We start from the raw sequence: 21,035 nt of genomic DNA on the forward strand, positions 1-21,035 counted from the left end.
GGCCCCTTTTATTTTATTTTTTTTTTTGGCCGTGCAGTGCAGCATGTGGGATCTTAGTTCCCCAACCAGGGATTGAACCCATGTGCCCTGCACTGGGAATGCAGTCTTAACCACTGGACTGCCAGGGAAGTTCCTTTCTTAGCCCCTTCAAGTCTATTAGCAGTGAAGGGATCTATGCAGAGGTGGGGAAGCTGAAGGAACTAAAGCTAGATGCCTCTCCCATCTTTACTCTCTCATAAAGGCATTTGCTCATAAAACCCATGGGCTCCTAGGCTGCGGTCTTCATTAAGGTGGAAAATAAGATAAAAAGGGGGAATGACAATAAAAATTGGGAAATAGAAACCCCCTGAGTAGCTTATCATGGATCACAATGTATGTGTTGGATGTCAGAGTCAGGGACAGAATGCTGGCTCTGAGAGCACACCTTAGCAAACAAGGGCCAGGGCTGAATCACCCAGGATAAGCTCGATTTTGGTACACAGTTTATTCTCACAGCCATCATCTTCATGTGTGCATTTTGTGAAATCTTAAGCTTTTATAATAGTAATCTTCCAGCTTTCTTTTCCATAATTCCTGATCCTTCTTCAATTCATTCAGGCCTGGAGAAGAATTAGACTGTTAGGGCAGAAATGTGAAGAGGCTTTACCACGTAAAAATGCTTTATTTTTGTTTTCTTTCAAACTGGCTCTTGAGAATCAGAAGAGATGAGCTTCAGGAGAGCAGGATAAAGTGAACAGAGGGCACGGCCAGAGCCAGAGCAGGGTGGGAAAGGGTCAGTGTGGGTGAGACTCAGGAAGGATGGAGGGCAGAGGGGCTGTGGAGAGGCACAGAAGGGGGTTCTGACCCTGCTTCTGAGAGTGAAGGGGGTGGCCGACGCTGAGTGATGTCCACACCCAGGTGCTTTGACAGGTGGTCTAGAGTCAGAGATCACGCCCGCTGTCCAGGTGCCTGGGCTCAGCTCCTCAACACCGTCATGATGGGCAGCCATCATCCACCAGGTGCCTACATGCCTGGGGACTTTACAAACTGCCCCATGTAGACTCTTCTTCATGAACAGACCCAGGTATTTGTAGGGTCCCCCGTTCCCTCTCATATACATTACAAAACTGGAATAATAAAAGGATGATAAACAGGCTAGTTTGCAGTGTTCATAGTGCTTCATAATAAAAGTCTTTATTCTCTTCTGCTGATAATGATAATCCCCAGTTTAGAGTTTACAGATTATAACATGCATTCAAACTCATTTAAATGTTTTAACAATACAGTTATTACTCCTATTCCACAGTGGCAGAAACTGAGGTTCAGAGACTGAGGTTCAGAGACTGAGGGACACAGTCAGTTGTGAGCTTCTTTGATTTCTCTAAGTATAAGAAAATATTATTGAAAATAGGGAAATTGGTGGGGGTTAAAATACATACAGAGACTTCTAGGGAAGGAGTCAGGAGTGGTCATGGGGGTCAGAAAATTTGATTAGTTGAGTCAAGATGGAGCACAACCCTAAGAGACAGGTCGCTTACCTGAGACAGAAGCTCCTGGATTCCTGAGACTAGATGACAATAGGAACTTCATATCTCCAGCACAATTGGATAAGAATGACCAACAGGGCTCAGAGCAGGTGTAACTCCAAGCTCTCTCATTCTATTAAATGCCTCCAGAGTCAGCCTCTGAGCAGACAGCAGATGGAACAGAGGAAGGTCAGGAGGGGAAAGGGCCACCACTATAGACGTGGTGCTCAGTTTCACGGGCCTCGGAACAGTGGAATACCTGAAGGACCTTACATTGGTCCATTGCATGGATGACATAGTACAAAGGGCAGTGAACGAGAGATGCCTGTTATGCTGGAGACCTTGGTAATGCACATGCATTCCAGAGTGTGAGAAATAGACTCTGGAGATTTAGGGAGATGCCTAAATTTTGATAAAATTTGATAAAATTTGATAAAATTTAAGGGGTCCAATGTGCAGAGGTATGCCAGGATAGCCCCTCCAAAGTAACAGAAATTGACATTATCTTCCATGCCCTACTACAAAGAAGAACGATGAATGGCAAACCCTTATACTGGGTGACATAGAAGGTTGACAGCTTTGAGTGGTGCCCAGATCAGAAATGGCATCTTTAGAAGGTCAGGCTTCAGACCAAGCAGTCCTTCCCTTTGGACCCTATGATACAGCAGATACTATGAGTTAGAGGCATCAGCAGTGGGGAAAAATGAAGGTGAAGTTTATGGAAAGTCCCACTGGAAGAATCACAATAAATGGACATGAGGTTCCAGAGCAAAGCTGCAGCATCACAATGGAGAATGATATGCCTCTTGAGAAACAGTTCCTACTATGTTACTGGGCTCTGGTAGATAGAACAATTGAGTATGGGTCAGAAAGACCATAAATCCAGCCTGCACCTTATGAACAGCATTCTGTCACCCCCACCAAGCTACAAAACCATATAGATCTTGTAACAATCTGTTGTAAGATGGGAACTGAATATCCATGATCAAGCAAAGCAAGACCAGAAGGCACAAGGGAGCTGCATGACCAGGTAGCCCAGAACCAACTACCACCCACTATGATTGTAGCATCACCCATCTCCAACTCCTTCTTACAACCCTAGAGGTGGTCTCATATGATCAGCTGAAGGATAGGCTGGCTTGGGATATGGATGCAAGCTGAAAATGAATGGCATCTCCACTACTGATGTTCTAGGATGTCCATAACAGCCAGCAGAGAAAGAAAATCTTCCCAGTGGGCATAACTGGTCATGATGATGTACCTGGCCATCCACTTTGTGTAGAAAGAGAAGTGGACCAATGTGAGAATGTACACGTATTTCTAGACAATTGCCAATGGTCTGGCCAGTTGGATAGGGACCTAAAAAAAAGGACTGGAATATTACAGGCAAAGAACTCTGATTAAAGGAACTAGATGCATATATAGGAGTGAGTACAATGTGTGATGATACTTGTATTACATGCTAATGCCCACTGGAAGGGGACCATTAAGGAAGAAGCATTGAACAACCAAATAGACAAAATAGCCAGTCAACATTAAGTAGCCATCATCATTGGCCAACAGGGAATTTGCATAACAGGTACGTGTACAGAGTGAATGATTGTCGGCTTGAAGGTACACATGGACAGAGCATGGGGTAGCACTTACCAAAGATTCATATTCAAGGTAAAAAAGACCAATATTAAGCCTCCCCCATATGACACTATTCCTTGAGGAGACCAACCAGCCACTATGTGGTTTGGTAAAGAGACTCCACTGGACCATTCAGCAACAGCCAAGGGTTTGGCATCACAGAAATAACTATTATAGGAGTGAGTTTGTCTTTCCAGCCAGCAAAGCCTCAATCAGCCCCGCTCTGCAAGCATAGAATCCCACACAAGACAGAATCTGATCAGGGAACACACTTCACGACACGCAGGTGTAGAAGGGATCCCTGGACCGTGGAATCCAATTTAGTTTTTTGGTTTTGTTTTCATATACCAAACCTTCCAGGAGCAGCCAGCCTCATGGAATTCTGGAATGGTGCTGTTTGTCTGTCCTAGGCTCACGCTATTGTTGTGTACTACTCTCCAGGAAGACACTTGCTGCCTGAGGGGTGATCACTATCATCACAAGGAATGGGGTTATACTTCTTTATTCCTCATTATTGAGAAAAATTGTTCAATCATCTCTTCTTATTTTATGAAAAAATAAATTACAGTATGATAAAAGCAGGGTTACAAAGTCAAGGGTGTCCTCTGGAAGATGAGCTTTCAAATTTACCATGCATCAGATTTCCCTGGTGGTCCAGTGGTTAAGACTATGCACTTCCACTGCAGGTTCGATCCCTGGTCGGGGAGCTAAGATCCCACATGACACACAGAGTGGCCAAAAAAAAAGAAAATTAAAAAATCAAATTTACTGTGCAACAAGATCACCAGAAGGGCTTATTTGAACCCAGCTCTGAGTTTTTGATCTAGTAGTTCTAGGATAGGGCTCAATAATTTGCATTTGTTATACATTCCCAGGTGGTGCTGATGATACTGTGGTCTGGGGACCATGCTTTGAGGACCACTGACCTAACAGATGTTGTATGTATACTTCCTGACTCACAATGATCTCCTTCATCTAAGGATCACTCTTAGATAATTAAATTAAATACCCTCTGTCCACTCATGTCTGTGTCATATAGCTCCACTCCCTTGCCAGAGTACATCCATCTAGGATAAACAAGTAATACATGCTGACCAATCAGTTACTCTTTCCCAGGAACATAGAATTAAAAAGGGAGAGAGATAAGGCAACTTTGTTTAAAACAGAGCCACAATGATAACTAGTGCTCCAGTGACAGGGCACCAAACCAGCATCATAGATCTCCAGATCTGCCCTGTTTCCATTCCAAGTCTAGAAGATTTTGTTGAGTAGAGTGGGTAAGAAGTAAAATCCATTTTATTATAGGAGAGAGATGTTTCAGGTTTCACTGGTAGGAATGGCATTGAGATAACTTAGAGGAGACATTGGGAGAGACAGAAAGTAAAGAGGCAGTGGAGACATTCTTACCACAAAGACTGAGGCAAGATAAAGAACACAGTTGGAGTTAAAATATATAAAGGAAAGAAAAAGTCTGAGATGGCACAGAACAGGCACTGCTCCCAATTGCCCTACCAAGAGGAATTTTTTCAAGTTGGTTAAGATAGCCAACTGACCCTGTTTGCCCAGAACTGCGGGGTTTCTCTGGACACAGGACTTTCAGTAGTAAAACCAGGACAGAATGATCCTGAGCAAACGGAGAGCTGCTCACCACACTCAAGGCATTGATATTCAGATAGCGGCACCAAACTGAGAATGCAGACTTCTACTTTGCTCCGAGTGGACTAGGCAATTTGTCCCCAGCTTCCTGCTGAAGGTAAATCAGAAGCTAGACAACATAATAAAGAAAAATAACACTTCTTGAAAAGATCAAATCTTTAATGAAATAATAAGAGATTGCTGGACCAATGGCTTAAGTTGTACTCCCCAGAAGCAGACCCTGAAATCAGGATTCATGTGCAAGTGATTGATTAAGGAATTGCTCCATGAAAACACAGTGAGAAACTGTGGAAGTCAGAGAGGGAAGAGGAAGAAGTTAAACAGTAGTGTCCTTTCAATCTTAATTTCAATCTTCAGGGAGCTCTAAAGTGTAAATTGTGCCTCTGAGTTTGTCTGTTCTTGAGCCAAATCACCTGTGCTCTTATACTTCTACACCCGGGTCAAGTCCACATTAAATGACAGACATTTTGCCTCCTGAACCTGAAGGTAACTTTGCCCAGTAACCCAAGTTTTCTCCTCCCAAGAGAATCCCAAATACACATCCTTAGAAGTAAAGTACACAGAAGTCTCAGAATGGACACATAGAAGGAGCGATGTGTGACCCAGGAGAGACAGGAAGGACAATAAGGACCAATCAGTTTGAAAATAAGTCAACAAGGACTTCTGAAACTGAAATACAAAGAGAAAAGGGAATGAACAAGATGGAACATAATATTCAAGAAGTTTGGGGCAATTACAAAAAGTGTAACACATGCCAAATGGGAATAACAGACAAAGAAAAGAAACAAGGAACAGAAGTAATGTTTGAAGTAATAATGGCTGAAAGGTATCCGACATTAATGACAGACACAAAGTCACAGAGCTAGGAAGCTCAAAGAACACCAAGCAGGGTAAATACAAAAAAAAAAAAAATGTCTATCACTAGTCACAGTGCAGAAGAATAAAGTCAAAGAGAAAATCTTAGAATAAGCCAGAAGAAAGAAACACCTTACCTATAGTGGAATAAGGATAAGAATTACATGAGATATCTCATCAGAAATTATGCAAACAAGAAGCATAGAGTAAAATGTTTAAAGTGGTAAATGAAAAGATTCAACCAATGATAATTCTGCACACAGTAAAATTACTGTTCAAAGTGTGACTACCTAGAGGGGTGGGATAGGGAGGGTGGGAGGGAGACACAAGAGGGAGGAGATATGGGGATATATGTATGTATGTATATATATATATATATATATATATATATATCTGATTCACTTTGTTATAAAGCAGAAACTAACACACAATTGCAAAGCAATTATACTCCAATAAAGATGTTAAAAAAAGAAAAAAAAAAAGAAAAACAAAGCTGAAGCAGAAAGAAACACTTTCATAGGCAGGAACAAACCTAAGGGATTTGGGAGCTAACAGAGCTGCCTTACAAGAAATATTTAAAGAAGTTCTTCAGAGAGAAGGAAAATTATTTAGGCCAGTAAGTTAGATCTACATAAAGAAAGGAAGTGCATCAAAAAAGGAATAAATTTAGGCAAATTTTTTTTTCTTTTTTCTTATTCTTAATTGATCTAAATTGATCTGTTTAAAGTAATAATAGCAAAAATGTACTGGGTAATTATAGCATATGGATGAGTGTAATGGATGACAGAAATGTTATTTACTTATAACATTGGGAGGGAGGAATTTTGAATACTCACTTCTATGTTACCTATACTATCTGTGAAACAATAAAGTGTTACTTGAAAGTAGGTGTAGATTAGTGGTAAATGTGTATTGCAAATTCTAGGGCAACCACTAACAGTTTTGGAGATTAAATACAACATGTGTAAATAACACTCGAGACAAAGAAAAGTCTTGAGACTTTTAAAAATATTTCCAACCTTTGAAACATGTAACATGTTTGAATTAGATGAAAACAAGTAAGAAACTTACCAAAATTTTTGTGATGTGAAAACAGTGTTTAGAGAGAAATTTACAGCATTGCATGCATATATATGGGAAAATTTGTGGAATCGATAAGCTAAACTTCTACCTTACTAAACCAAAGAAAGAAAAGCAATTTAAACTTAAATTAAGAAAAAAAAGCAATAAAAATTAAAACAGAAATAAATTAAATTGTAAACAGGAAACCAATAGAACAAACCAAGAAAACCAAACTGATTCTTTGGAAAGATCAATAAAATTAATGAAACTGTATCCAGTCTAAGCACGAAAAAAGAGATGAAATGATTTATTAATATCAAAACTAAAGAGGGATCATCACTATTGATCTGATGGATAGTAAAATAATAAATGAAAATTAGGAAAAACTCTATGTCCACAAATTTGACATTTTATTTGGGCCAGTAACTTGAAAGATCATAAACCATCAAAATGTATACAGGATAAAAGGATAATATGAATAGAAATATATCTATAAAAGGAAGTGATCAATAGTTAATAATGTTCCAAAAAAAAGAAACCACCATGTCCTAAATGTTTCACTTGTGAATTCTGCTAAAATTTAATGTAGAAATCATACTAATTCTCTAAAACTCCTTCCAAAAATAGAAACAAAGGGGACACTTTATAGCTCCTTCCATCAGATCACCATTACCTTAATGTCAAAACCTTATAAAGAATTACAAAAAGGAAAACTACAGACTGATATCTCTAATGAACATAGGTATAAAAACTTCAACAAAATATTAGCAAATTAAATGCAATGATTTATAAAAATAAGTATATACCATGGAAAAGAGGGATTTATTCCAGGTATGCAAGGCTGGTTCAACATTTGAAAATCAATTAATGTAATCCATTAGTAGCCTAAGAAAGAAAAGTTATATGATTATATTAATAGGTGAGGGAAATGCACTTGACAAAATCCAAACTTATTTATTTATAACTCTCAGGAACTAGAAATAGAGGCAAATTTTCTCAACTTGATAATGAACATTCAAAAACAGACAAAAGTCCTAGAGTTAACATGATATTTAATGATGAAAAACAAGATGCTCTCGTCTTAAGATCAGGATCAAAGCAAGAATGCTTGCTCTCACTACCGCTACTCAACTTTACACCGGAGGCAGTATCTAATGCAATCAAAGGAAAGGACGTGAAAGGTTTACAGACTGGGAATAAAGGAATAAAGCTGTTTTTGTTCCATGTGAGTCTAGTTAAAAAATCCCCGAGAATTAACAACTGCAACAATGACAATAATAATAGCAAAACTCTTGAAACTAATTATCACAAGGATTATCAAAAGGACTACAGGGTACAGGTTTTCTACAATGTTAATAAACAAAACAATTGCTTTTCTACATATAAATTATACCAATTGGAGGTTGAAATCAAAATCATAATACCATCATCACAAAATATAATACATATAAATTTGATGAAATATGTACAGAGTCTATATCCACAAAACTATGAAGTTTGGATGGAAAAAATAAGAGAAAGTCAAAGATTTAAATAAGTGGAGAAATAATCCAGGTTCACAGATAGGAAGACTCAACATTTTTTGTAGTCAGTTCTTCTTAACTTGATATATATGTTCAACACAATCCCAAATAAAATCCTGGGAAGCTAGTTCACGGTATTTCATGCTAAGCTAATTCTAAAGTTTACATAGAAAGTCAAAAGACCCAGAATAGACAACAGAATAATTAAGAAAAAGAACGGTTAAGGGATTGACATTACCTAACTTCATGACTTACCAAAAATCTACAGTAATCACAGCAGCTTGGAATTGGTGAAAGCTGAGACATTATAGATACCAATGTCTACCTTTGGAAAGGAACAAAGTAATTCAATCAACAAAGATAATCTTTCCACAAATGGTTTTAGAAAAATTGGACAACCATTTCTGAAGAAAGAAAGAAAGAAAGAAAGAAAGAAAGAAAGAAAGAAAGAAAGAAAGAAAGAAAGAAAGAAAGAAAGAAAGAAAGAAAGAAAGAAAGAGAGAGAGAGAAGGAGGGAGGGAGGGAAGGAGGAAGGAATGAGTCCAGGCACAGAATTTACACCTTTCACCAAATCTAACTCAAAATGCATTATAGACCAAAATGTAAAATGAAAAACTGTAAAACTTCTGGAAGAAAACATAGGAAAAGATCTAAGTGGTCTGTGTTTGGTGAGGAGTATTTAGACACAACACCAAAAGCATGATCTATGAAAAGATAAATGAAAAAGTTGGACTTTATGAAAATAAAAATTATGCTCTGTGAAAGTTACTATTAAGAGACAAAAACCAAACAAACAAAAAAACAAGACACAGCCTGGCAGAAAATATTGCAAAATCCATATCTGTTAAATGATTTTATTCAAAATATACAAAGAAGTCTTAAACTCAACAATAAGAAGACAATCCAGTTAAAAATGTGTGAAAGGTCTGAGCAGACACCTTACCAAAGAAGATACACACATGGCAAATAAGTAGATGAAAAGACATTCAACATCATATGTTTTTAAAGAAGTGAAAATTAAAACAATGATGAGATGTCATTACATCTATTAAAATGGCTAAAATAAAACCAAAACAACAACTACAAAATAAACTCAAAATCTGTAATACCAACTGCTGGAAAGGATGCAGACTGATAGGAACTCACATTTACTGCCATAAGTATTACAAAATGGCATTGCCATCGTGGAAGATAGTTTCTCAGATTCTTACTAAGCTAAATGTTGTCTTACCATGTGATTCAGCAATTGTGCTCCTAGGTACTTATCCAATGGAGTTGAAAATTATTGTGTGTGTGTGTGTGTGTGTGTGTGTGTGTGTGTGTTTGTGTATCCAGCAAAAGAACTTTGGTAGCAAATTTATTCATAATCTTCAGAAACTGGAAGCAAACAATATAACCTTCAAACAAAGTGTGATACATCCATACCATGTAATATTACTCAGCAACAAGAAAAAGCAAAACTGTAGAGATAGTACAAAGATAAGCAGTTGCCACAGGTCTGGATTGTGGATAGGAATAAACAGGTGAAACATAGGATTTTTAGAGCTGTGAAACTCTTCTGTGTGACATTGTAATGGTGGAAAACCTTGGACCTTTCAGGTTTCCTTTCTTATAAATTTCCTATTCCCAGTCATTGCCCATTTATACATTGTATTATAGGAATACTGCATTCATTTTTGTTTGTTGTGGGCATTGAGATGTTCCTTTCCTAGGTATATTCTCCATAGTTCTTCATTACCTTTAAGAAAATTTATTATCCCATTTTCATGACATAAAAATCAGCCTCATTCATGACTTACCCTAATGAACTTTATCTTGTAACAATACTGCAGGGGAAGATACGTTCTCCTATGCCTTCTTGGTTTGCACAAGCTATCTATCTGCATGAAAAAATCTATCCCAGTTTACCTCTTTCTAAGTCTCAGGTCAGATGAAATTTCTTCAGCAAGGATCAAACCAAGATTGAGAGAGCTAAAATTCCTTTGCAGGATCAGCCAAAGCCTTCTCCCGCTTCCTGAAAGTCCCCACCATATGAGTCATCCTTTCTTTCCCAAGTTTCTGCATGTACACAATGCCATGGTCCTGTCTGTTTCAAGGAAAAAATATATATAATAACAGGACTCCTCCAGCATCCTCTTCTCCAGCCTGCAGTGAGTTTAACAGCTCTACAAAGATCTGGGGTCTGGAAGTTAAATGGGATGGTCATGGGGAAGGGTCACTTGGAGGGCACTTGACATTTTCCATCTCCCTAGCAGGGGTCACACTCGTGTCCTTTGTTTGCCACGCTTCCCACAGGACTTCACTGCCAAAAGCCATGTCTCTCTTGATTTCATCTTGACAAGAACGTTTCTTCCCAATAAATACCTTTGCAATAAAAAGTTACAGTGAGAACAACATTCTCCATCACATTGTGCATGCTTGTCTCCTCCAAGGAAATACAGTTCCTTGAGGAAACTGGGCACGTCTTCGTGTTTTAAACAACGTAGTGCCTGGCATACATCACATAATCAATCAATATTTATTGAATGACTACATAAATAGATCTCTTCTGTGAATTAATTTTGGATTATCCTGTTATACAATGTAACTCTTAATTTTGTTTGCATCCTTTCTTAATTGTCTCATACATGTTTTTGGACCCAATAGAAATGTACATACTTGAAGATATCCCCTACAGTGCCTAGCACATGATAAGATAGATAGAGAATCATCAGTATATACATTATTTTTTACCAAAGAGTAATTAAGATAGTTCTTTGTATAACTAGTACATACTTTATGAAAGCTAAGATCCAGTATAACTGCCTCTCATTATAAGTAGACTGAAACTAGAATCATTTTATTGATATAATGAGAGAGAGAAAGAGGGCATGAAAAAGAGGGAAAAGGATGGAGAGAGAAGAAAAACAAGGAAGGAGGAAGAGAGAGAGAGAGAGAGAGCATTCTGCTAATGCTCATTTTAATTCCAGATTTTTACTTGCAGTATGTCTTTTTCCTGTATTTTTTTAAGATGAATTGGGTACCTGCTACACAATGCAGTATGCTAGATGTTATTCCCTCAGAAAGATTGGGCTAGTGGATAATCTTTCTTCTAAGAGTTTCAATTTATTTTATAGGACAGACATGATAAATACTCAAATTTCTATTTTAGTTCTCAATCTTGAATTTATTGACACATTCTAAATTGTCCTAAAGTAGGACCTAGTTTCTTTTTCCCCCTTGCCTTTATTAAAGAATAACTTTCAAACACCCACATGAGTTATAGGCAAGTACTGAGGTGAAGGCTGTATGGTGGTCTACTTAGAAAAATAGATTCAAAATGGTTTTGTGTGTCCTGTGAGGCTGGGAATGATAAAGAAAATCCCTGATTGGAAGATTGTAGGACTAGAGAAAGAAAAGATATTTGCTCAAGAATATAGAGATTCCTTTATTTGTTTTCTCTTATTTTCAAACCCACTGTGTATATTAAGCTTTGCCTTAGAGACCCTTAACCTGTCAAGATTATAAATGATTATTGAGTTTGCCTATCAAATATCCGGTGCTGATTGGCTCGTCTGAATAACTACACAGATTTGGAATTGTGGTAGAATTGACTGTAAACTGATACTTCCCAAATTGCCATCCCCAGAGCATCCAGGCTCTCACGGCTCATCTCAATCTGCTCTGATCTGGGCAGCCACCCTGGGGGAAGGCACCTTCCTCTGTGTGGAGCCAGAAGAAGCAGCATCATTCTGGGTTCTCCTTGGCATTCTCTAACAGCTTGTGTAATTTGATGCATCACATTAGGTTAACTCATGCTTATGGATACAGCACACTAAATGACACTCCTGTGGCACTGGGATGGGATGTCAAAAAGGCAGCTTTCTCTTCTCTCAGGGTCCTAGCTTGCTAATACGTCAAACCAGTTAGGAAAGTGTCTCACGTGGTTTACCTGCTTTTGACCACCTTTTCTTGTTTGTCACAACACAAAATCATCCTGTGCTGTTTGAAAGCTTTACATACCTTTAACATTCTCCACGATTAATGATGCACCAACATTAATCATGTCTGTATCTCTGTTTATCTCTGTTTCTATAGCGATATCTGTATCTATATCATCATCAATGCCTATCTACCCAGCTGTGCTGATTGTACTGAACTGTATGAATCCCATCTCAGCGCACATATTCAGGAGATTGTAAAATAATGTTGAAAGGAAATCGCCGGCTAGAAATATTGAGAAAAAAATATCTAGGACACCTGTCAAATTATTATGGTAACTGTACATTTTAAAATGTAGCCAAATTTTCATCCACCTCCCATTCAAAGAGGAACCCTTCCCCACTGAACATGGTTTGTAATCAGCATCTGTTTTCACTTTTCATTATCTCAGATTCTCTTTATATTCCATTTTTATTGGTTTGTTTAAATCCTTTGTATAAGTCCATTTAAATCAAAATAGGGCAGACTTGCTGGTATTTGCATTGCATGAAATTACAAGCAGGTGAGAGTTGAACAATTAATACTTCTTTTTTCTCAGTGGTGGTATGAGCAGTGCCAATTTAATGCTGTTTAAGCTTATTATCTAATTGCATGCTGTGCTAGCTTCAGAGATGGCATGACATGAAGGCCGACTTGTGCTGTGTTCCCTCCACAGTAGAATATTCAATTATTTGTTCTGACTCATGTAATTCCCTGTATTCCAAGCTTGTTAATGTCATTACAGAGCTGAAATAAAGTGATTACTCTTAATGAGTATTTATCCAATAGGTAATGCAATTCCTGCACCCTCCAGCTGACAGTGGACGATTATGGATTTTTCTCCTTAGCCCTCCACTCCCCCGACTCCAAAGGAGCCCTCCCCCACCTCTTGACTTTCCTGTCAGGGAGGCAACATCGCACTGTGGCGTTCTGTGAAATACTGTCAGATGATGGGGAAAAAATATAGATCTTTAAAAAAAAAAAAAGGAAAAGGAAGAATTGCAACGTCCCCCGGCAGAGCTCCAGCTAATGACCACTGCTTCCACTTGCTGGCAGTGATGACAGCTTTCGCTAAATGATAATGGCATGCCTGCTGTTGAGTTTGCCCACTTATGTTATTCCTCTTGACATGGTTCTGGGGAAGGTCTAATTTTTTTGACATTTGACCATGCAAATTTGAGTCCTGATACATTATTCTGCATTTACATCCTCCCAGTGTTGCTGTTTAAAATGTGCTACAAGCTCCAGGAGCTCAGCTAATAAAGGCCACAGAATGAAAGAAAGTTAAATATGAATGCAAGAGGAGACCTAATGAAGGCCCGGCATGTACATCTCTGAGATGACCTTCTAGAGATGAGCAAGTGGAAAGTCCTTTTTTAAAGCACACAGTAAGGAATGTAACACCCACTTTTTCCCTAGAATATTTTTAAAGATTTTTAAATATATACCAATGGAGAGAAAAAAGACCCCATTATATTTTACATAGGCGTTTCTTACGCTCAGCTTATAAGTTAGTGTATTATTAACCACTTTAAAGGTGGCGTTCGCTTCTCAAACTCTGAAACTCATGCTTCTGCAGGAAGCTTCCTTGACTCCTGAACCCAGAGATGTGCAGTCCCCAAATTTACTAAGCACTTTCACGTCATCAAATGCCACGCCTGTTGGATCTAAGAAAACCCTTCTGTATCACGGATTTCTGTGCGTTTAGGAGCAAATCACACTTCAGACTATTTTTTTTTTGCTCCTAACCAATTTGGAACTGACAATAAAAATGAGGAAAAATTTTTAAATGGTCAATAATAGTAACTATACTACTAAGTTGACATAAGAACTACTAAAAATAAACTCCTAATCCTAGTAACAATAAAAGTACTCACAGATTGATATGCACATCAACATTAATATAGGTATTTCATAAAAATGCCCTTTTATTCTACCAAGTTAGCTAAAAGAAAAAATTCATTGCTTATGAATTGCCCATCTTTGTATTTTTATTTAGTAATAGTTCAGTTGGAATTTCTTCATACATTTTGAAGTACTTTATTATACATAAGCTCTCTAGTGTCTAAATGTGTTAAAATAAATTATTTAATAAAGAGCAGTAATTGAGCTTTAGGTTTGATAAGTATTAAGAATATTCCAGTGCTCGCTTCTGCAGCACATACACTAAAATTGGAAGATTAGCATGGCCCCCGTGCAAAGGGGACATGCAAATTTGTGATGTGTTCCATATTTTTATAACAAAAGAGAAGAAGACTCACAGATATAGAAACAAACTAGTGGTTACCAGTGTGGAGAGGGAAGGGGGGAGGGGCAAGGAAGGGTAGGGGATTAAGAGGTACAAGCTACTCTGTATAAAATAATATTGTACACTGATGACTTATATAATATTGTACAGCAATTATACTTAAATAAAAGAAGAAAAGCAAGTAAAAAAAAGGATATTCCAGAAAACCCTCTTTGTAATTACTGGATAGCCATTATTTTTATCTTTTTCTCCCTTCTTCTCTCCCTCCCTTTCACCCTCCTATCTGTTCCCCCTTTCTTTCTTCCTTCCTTTCTCTTGTCTTTTATTTCTGAGCACCTACTCTCTCTCTCTCTATACACACACACACACACACACACACACACACACACACACACACACACACATATTTTTTTTGCGGTACGCGGGCCTCTCACTGCTGTGGCCCCTCCCACTGTGGAGCACACGCTCCGGACGCGCAGGCTCAGCGGCCATGGCTCACAGGCCCAGCCGCTCCACGGCATGTGGGATACCCCCAGACCGGGGCACGAACCCGCGTCGCCTGCATCGGCAGGAGGACTCCCAACCACTACGCCACCAGGGAAGCCCACACCTACTATATTTTTAAGCATCTATGTATCTATCTGTCTATCTATCTATCTATCTATGTCACAAGTTGAATGCCGAGGAGTTTACAAAAATAAATAAGACAATAAAATGGACTCTCTGATAATAAGAATCTTGCAATAGGAAGGAGTGATTAGGCAAATAAAGCAAGGTACTGAAAATACTTTGCCTCTATAGAAACATTCCTATTACCAAGAGGTTAAGTAACCTACTTGAGATCAAAGTCAGAAAATGTAACTATCAACTTGATTTCTAGGAAAGAGCTATTTTCCTCTGAGGCTTCAGAAGTGTGTATGCTCTCATCTCTAGTGCTGTACCTAAACTGTTAGTGTTGCCATTTTTCTCCTTGCTTTAGTGTCCTGGAAAGCACCAGAACAAGACTAGATCTGAACTCACTGCAGCAGCCTTGTGTTCCATTTTCTCCTGTTCCTGGGAGACAAGCTCTCCCAGGTTATTCCCACACACCATATTAACAACATTCACTGGTTCAAAAACTCCATGCAGGATCTGAGATATGGAATTAGGTGTATACCTAATGTAGAATCCTGATTCAAAGGAGAAAGTGGATAAAAGTACTTCTAAGAAGTCTTCCTATTACTTTTGGAGTTATGGACACACAGCAGAGTGCATGAATGTGATCAGCATACATTTTATTTACTCACAAAAATATGAGACAGAACTTAGAATTTAGTTTTAAAGTTGCATGTCATATTTAATGTTTTTTTAAAATTAATAGTAAATAAATAAAAGGCAATTTAATAACAAGACATTTTCCCAACAAAATGAATAAAAAGAGGTTAAAAGCTGATTTTCCATTCTGGTGAAGGTGCATGAGATGATGATGCTCACACAGCACTTAGTATGTTGTCTTCTGGGAGATCAATTATGCAGACATATATCAAAATCTCCCTTTCTCCTCTCATCCCCCTCACTCTTAGTTCTGTTAAAGCTAAATGGACTATGCTTGTACTCCATAAGGAAAGAGGGAAGGAAGGAGGAAGGAAGGAAGGAAAAAAGGAAGGAAGGAAAGAGAACATAGGCAGAGAAAAAAATATATGAGAGAATGTCCCAGGGGCAGCTAATCATGTTTGAACTGTTTGGGAAGGTCTTTCTGAGATGGTGACACTTGAGCTATGTCTTGCCTGGTCTGAAAAGGAAACAACCTTGCGAGGACCTGTAGTAGAGCCTTCCAGTTGGAGAAGCAGCAAACACAAAGGTCCCATGACAAGAACAAAAAAGATGCTGATGCTGATGGTGATGTGAGTGGAGCCTGTTGAACAAGTTATACAACAGGACAAGAAAGAGCCAGACAGGAGCCATGCTGAGGAGTTTGGATTTCACTCTAAGGGCAAAAATGAGCCACTGGAGGGATTTACCACTGATGGGCCCAGAGACACTTCATCCATCCTTGAAAGTTGGAGGGTGGAGTGGCAGCACAATGTGGGTCGGCTGGTGTATTTAATGGTGAAAGTCAGTCTGGGTGCACCTACATTCCCAAGTACAAGTGAGGAAAGGTCATCAGCTGAGAGTGAGATATTTTATTAAAATGTTGAGAAGGAGGAAATTGTTGTTTAGGAAAGCAGGAAGCAAACATACTAAAGTGTAATCAAAATTGGAAGAGATCTAAGAGCCAGTTTGAGAACTGTGGTCATGAATTTAAGGTGATACCAGTAAGTGTGGTTAAGTTTTTTTCTCTAGACATGTATCGCTGCTTTTGAACATGGAGAATAGTTGGGTTTTTGGGGTTTCGGCTTTCTACAGATGAGTGTGACCAAAAAAAGAAAGCGTCAAGGAAAATAAAGGTCTTTTTAAGAGGATATGATAATGATATATCCCCGAGAATAGGGTTGAGAATATGATGGGGGGTGAAAATAAGAAAAACAGGTTGGGTCAATGAAAGGAGATCTCATTCATGGGGAAACTTCCTCAGTGTGATGATTTGCATAGGAAGATGCTTAAATCAGAATGGGATATTTGAATCAAAATTTCAGAGGTGGTGCATTAGTGGAATTGACAAAGTCACAAATACTGCTCTTAGAGGGAGTGGCTAAAGTGAGATGGATGAAAAGAGAAGATCACAAAATTCAGAGGCCCCGTGTATATGGGCCATTATTACAAATGTTGAATTCATCAAGAAATATGCTAGAAGTCAGGGTCAAGAGAAACACAGCAATTTAGGGATTTCATGTTTTAGTAAAATAAAGGGAGGTCACTGATTGGTAGCTAGTGACAGAATATGCTCCTCAAGGAGCTGATTTCTAACAGCATTTACCTTTATACGTGTTGTACATGTATATTGTAGAAAACTAGAAAATACAGACAAGCAAAATTAAACACATTGAAAAGCCATTCCTTCATCATCCAGAGATCATCACTAACCTTTTAAATCTTCTTGTAACTAACCATCTAGGACTTTTCCTATGTACACACACACACATACACACACACACACACACACACGCACACGCACGTATTTTAATCAAAACAAGACCTTATAGTGCATGCTCTCGTTAAAGTTCTTGTTTTCTTTTCTCAGGGTTAATCTTTTACTTTCAAAACCCAGATTCTGTTTATATTTTCCTAATTGAACTTAAAAGTGCTCTTTCAATCTAAATTGTCAGAATCTAGGACGAGCTTTACATTTGTTATTTCCTATTAGTCATTTCTTTAAAAAATATAGCAGAGCCCTTAAAAAAATAATAAAAAACACTGATTATTAAAGAGGCTTAGCTTGGTGCCTACAGAAAGAGCCACACTTTTGTTTCTGCTTCCTCTTGGGGTCCAGTAATTTGATCTTCATTCCCTGTATTTCCATGAACTGGAAATTATATCTAAATGCTTAAAGTTGTGTTGTTTTTATAGGACAAAACATAGGTGATGTTGAATTATTGATGTTGAATCACATCAAGAGACATGTAATATTAATGTTAACCACCAAGTTAGGATGATGATAGCTCAGTCCCTTCATTGTATAGTCTTCATTTGAGGGAGGGGACATTACACAAATGCCCAGTGTAGTAGTCTGTTCAAGCTAGCACAACAAAATGCCATATACTGAGTGACCTAAACAATAGAAATTTGTTTTTGGGGGTTTTTTTCCACTTATTTTTTATTTATTTATTTTTTTAACATCTTTATTGGGGTATAATTGCTTTACAATGGTGTGTTAGAAATGTGTTTTTTCTCACAGTTCTGAGGCTAGAAGTCCAATATCAAGGCTCTGGATGATTTGGTTTCTGGTGAGAACTCTCTTCCTGGCTTGCAGATGTCACCCTTCTCACTGTGTCCTCACATGGTCTTTCCTTGGTGTGCAGAGAAAGCCAGAAAGAGAGACAGACAGCTTCTGGTGTTTCTTCTTATAAGGACAGTAACCCTATCAGATCAGGGTCCCATCCGTACACCCTCACTTAATCTTAATTACTTCCTTAGAGGGCCTATCTCCAAATACAAACATGCTAGAGGTTAGGGTTTCAGCATATGTGTTTGCAGGGAGGGTAGGGGTTGGCACAGTTCTGTCCATAGCAGAAAGTTACCCCTTATTCATTCACCCAAAGATTTTATCAACAATCCATAATCACTGTCTCCAATCAATACTTTAAACAGCACTTATGAAATAATTTTTTACTTCTGTCATTCTTTTCATATTTATTAGCTGGAACTTTTTTTTTTTTTTTTTTTTTTTTTTTTTTGCGGTACGCGGGCCTCTCACTGTTGTGGCCTCTCCCGTTGCAGAACAACAGGCTCCGGACGCGCAGGCTCAGCGGCCATGGCTCGCGGGCCCAGCCGCTCTGTGGCATGTGGGATCTTCCCGGACCGGGGCACGAACCCGTGTGCCCTGCATCGGCAGGCGGACTCTCAACCACTGCACCACCAGGGAAACCCTTAGCTGGAACTTTTTAAAGGATACTTCATGTCAAAAATATCACTGGTTTTCTAGGAGCAAGACAGGAATAAAGATGCAGACCTACTAGAGAATGGACTTGAGGACACGGGGCGGGGGAAGGGTAAGCTGGGACAAAGTGAGAGAGTGGTATGGACATACATACAGTACCAAATGTAAAACTGATAGCTAGTGGGAAGCAGCCGCATAGCACAGGGAGATCAGCTCAGTGCTTTGTGACCACCTAGGGGGTGGGATAGGGAGGGTGGGAGGGAGGGAGATGCAAGAGGGAAGAGATATGGGGATATTTGTGTTTGTATAACTGACACTTTGTTATAAAGCAGAAACTAACACACCATTGTAAAACAATTATACTCCAATAAAGATGTTAAAAAAATAATAATAAAATAAAATGCAAGTGGCACATAAAAAAGAAAAAAAATCACTGGTTTTAACAAGAGATAAAGTTGCTCTGCCAGTAGAAGCAGCATGTAAACCAAAGGAAGCAATGCCATAATTTTCCACCCCTGCCACGCCATCCCTGTCATGAGTGTTCTGGTGTCACAACCAAGTCAAGGAGCCAATGATCGCATTCTTTCTGGTGATACTCATGCCACCTCTGTGCTTCAATCTGGATCATTTGTATTTAGGCTGAGGAACTTCCTTTAGAGCTTCTAATAGTGCAGGTATGCTGGCAGAGCTGTTTGCCTGAGACATTTACATTGCTCTTTTAGTTTTGAAGGAAATCTGCTGGATGTAGAATAATAGTCTGGTAATTTTCCATTTCTTTTCCTTCACTACTTCAGAATCTTTTTCACTTGTCTTCTGGATTCCATTGCTTCTGTTCAGAAGTCAGCTGTCATTTTTATTATTATTTACTTGAAGGATATATATCATATATTTGTTTTGCTTGCTTTCAAGTTATCTCTTTATTTATGAGTTTTATGTTTAATTTTCATATCCCTAGATGAGGTTAACTTTCTTGTCATTCAACTTGGGTTCACTGAATTTCTTGACTCTGTGGGTTGATAGCTTTCATATAACTTAGAAATTTTTAAGTATTTTAGGTTTCTTTGTTTTTAAATGTTGCTTGTTTTCCATTCTCTTTCTTCTCTCTGAGAACCTAAATACACATTTCCTATGTTTGTTGTTGGTCACCCACATTTCTTTTATGTTCCTTAATTTTTAGTTAAATTTTAATCTCTACAATTTAATTTTAATATTCTCTACTGAAGAATCTCCAAGCACACTAAGCTCTCTTTTACTGAATGTGGTGTACTCTCTATCCATCAATGAGTTATTTAGTTATGCATTTTGAACTAAAAAGTGTTTGCTAATTTTTTATACAGTCTTATTATTATTAAATTATCTGTATATAAGGTTTTGTTTTATTACTGGATATACTATCTTTATTATTATATATTTATTTTTATATAACCATTATTTTTCTCATTTGAGGATTTGCACCTGTAAATAATTTGATTTAAAGTGATTTGATAGTTATTAATACTGACACAATACTTTCTTCTGTTTGACATTTTCTTTGTCAACTTGTTCCAAGTCTTCTTTTCTTTTTCTTCCTCCTCCTCCTTTTCCTCCTTCTACCTTTCTTTGGGAGTATGATATGTTTATTTCTGCTAATTTACCTGGATTTTTAAGATCAAAAATGACTATATAGTTTTATATGGATGTAATATTTGCATTTTATATGTTTATTTAGTTTAATTTCTAACGTCTATTTTATATGTATTAATTCTTTCAGTTTTAATCTTTTCCTATTTTTTTCTTTCCCATTTTTCTGGCTGGTTTTGGGTTCTCATCCATCCTTTATTTCCCTCCCCCACAAACCCACACATTAATTGGGAAATATAATTACGATTTGCTCCTAATGATAATGGATAATCACTGATAATGATAATCCACTCCTCTAAGGGTAACCATTCAACTGATATTTCTTTCATAAGGTATAAAAACTAATAACCATATTCTCACACTGAGGTATTTTTCTTGTCTGTTTACTCTTTATTCTTAGATGAAACCTTTGGAGTGGTTGTACTTTACTCTTCTTCTAATGTCACAGATAGACCAAC

General features: G+C 38.0%; 1 pseudogene; it reads left to right on the forward strand.

Moving 5' to 3' along the window:
- The first annotated feature begins 14,335 nt into the window (after positions 1-14,335).
- On the forward strand, positions 14,336-14,430 carry LOC132518915 (U6 spliceosomal RNA; annotated as a pseudogene).
- The last annotated feature ends 6,605 nt before the right edge of the window (positions 14,431-21,035 follow it).

This window comes from Lagenorhynchus albirostris, chromosome 3 (assembly GCF_949774975.1).
Source record: "Lagenorhynchus albirostris chromosome 3, mLagAlb1.1, whole genome shotgun sequence".
NCBI lineage: Eukaryota > Metazoa > Chordata > Mammalia > Artiodactyla > Delphinidae > Lagenorhynchus > Lagenorhynchus albirostris.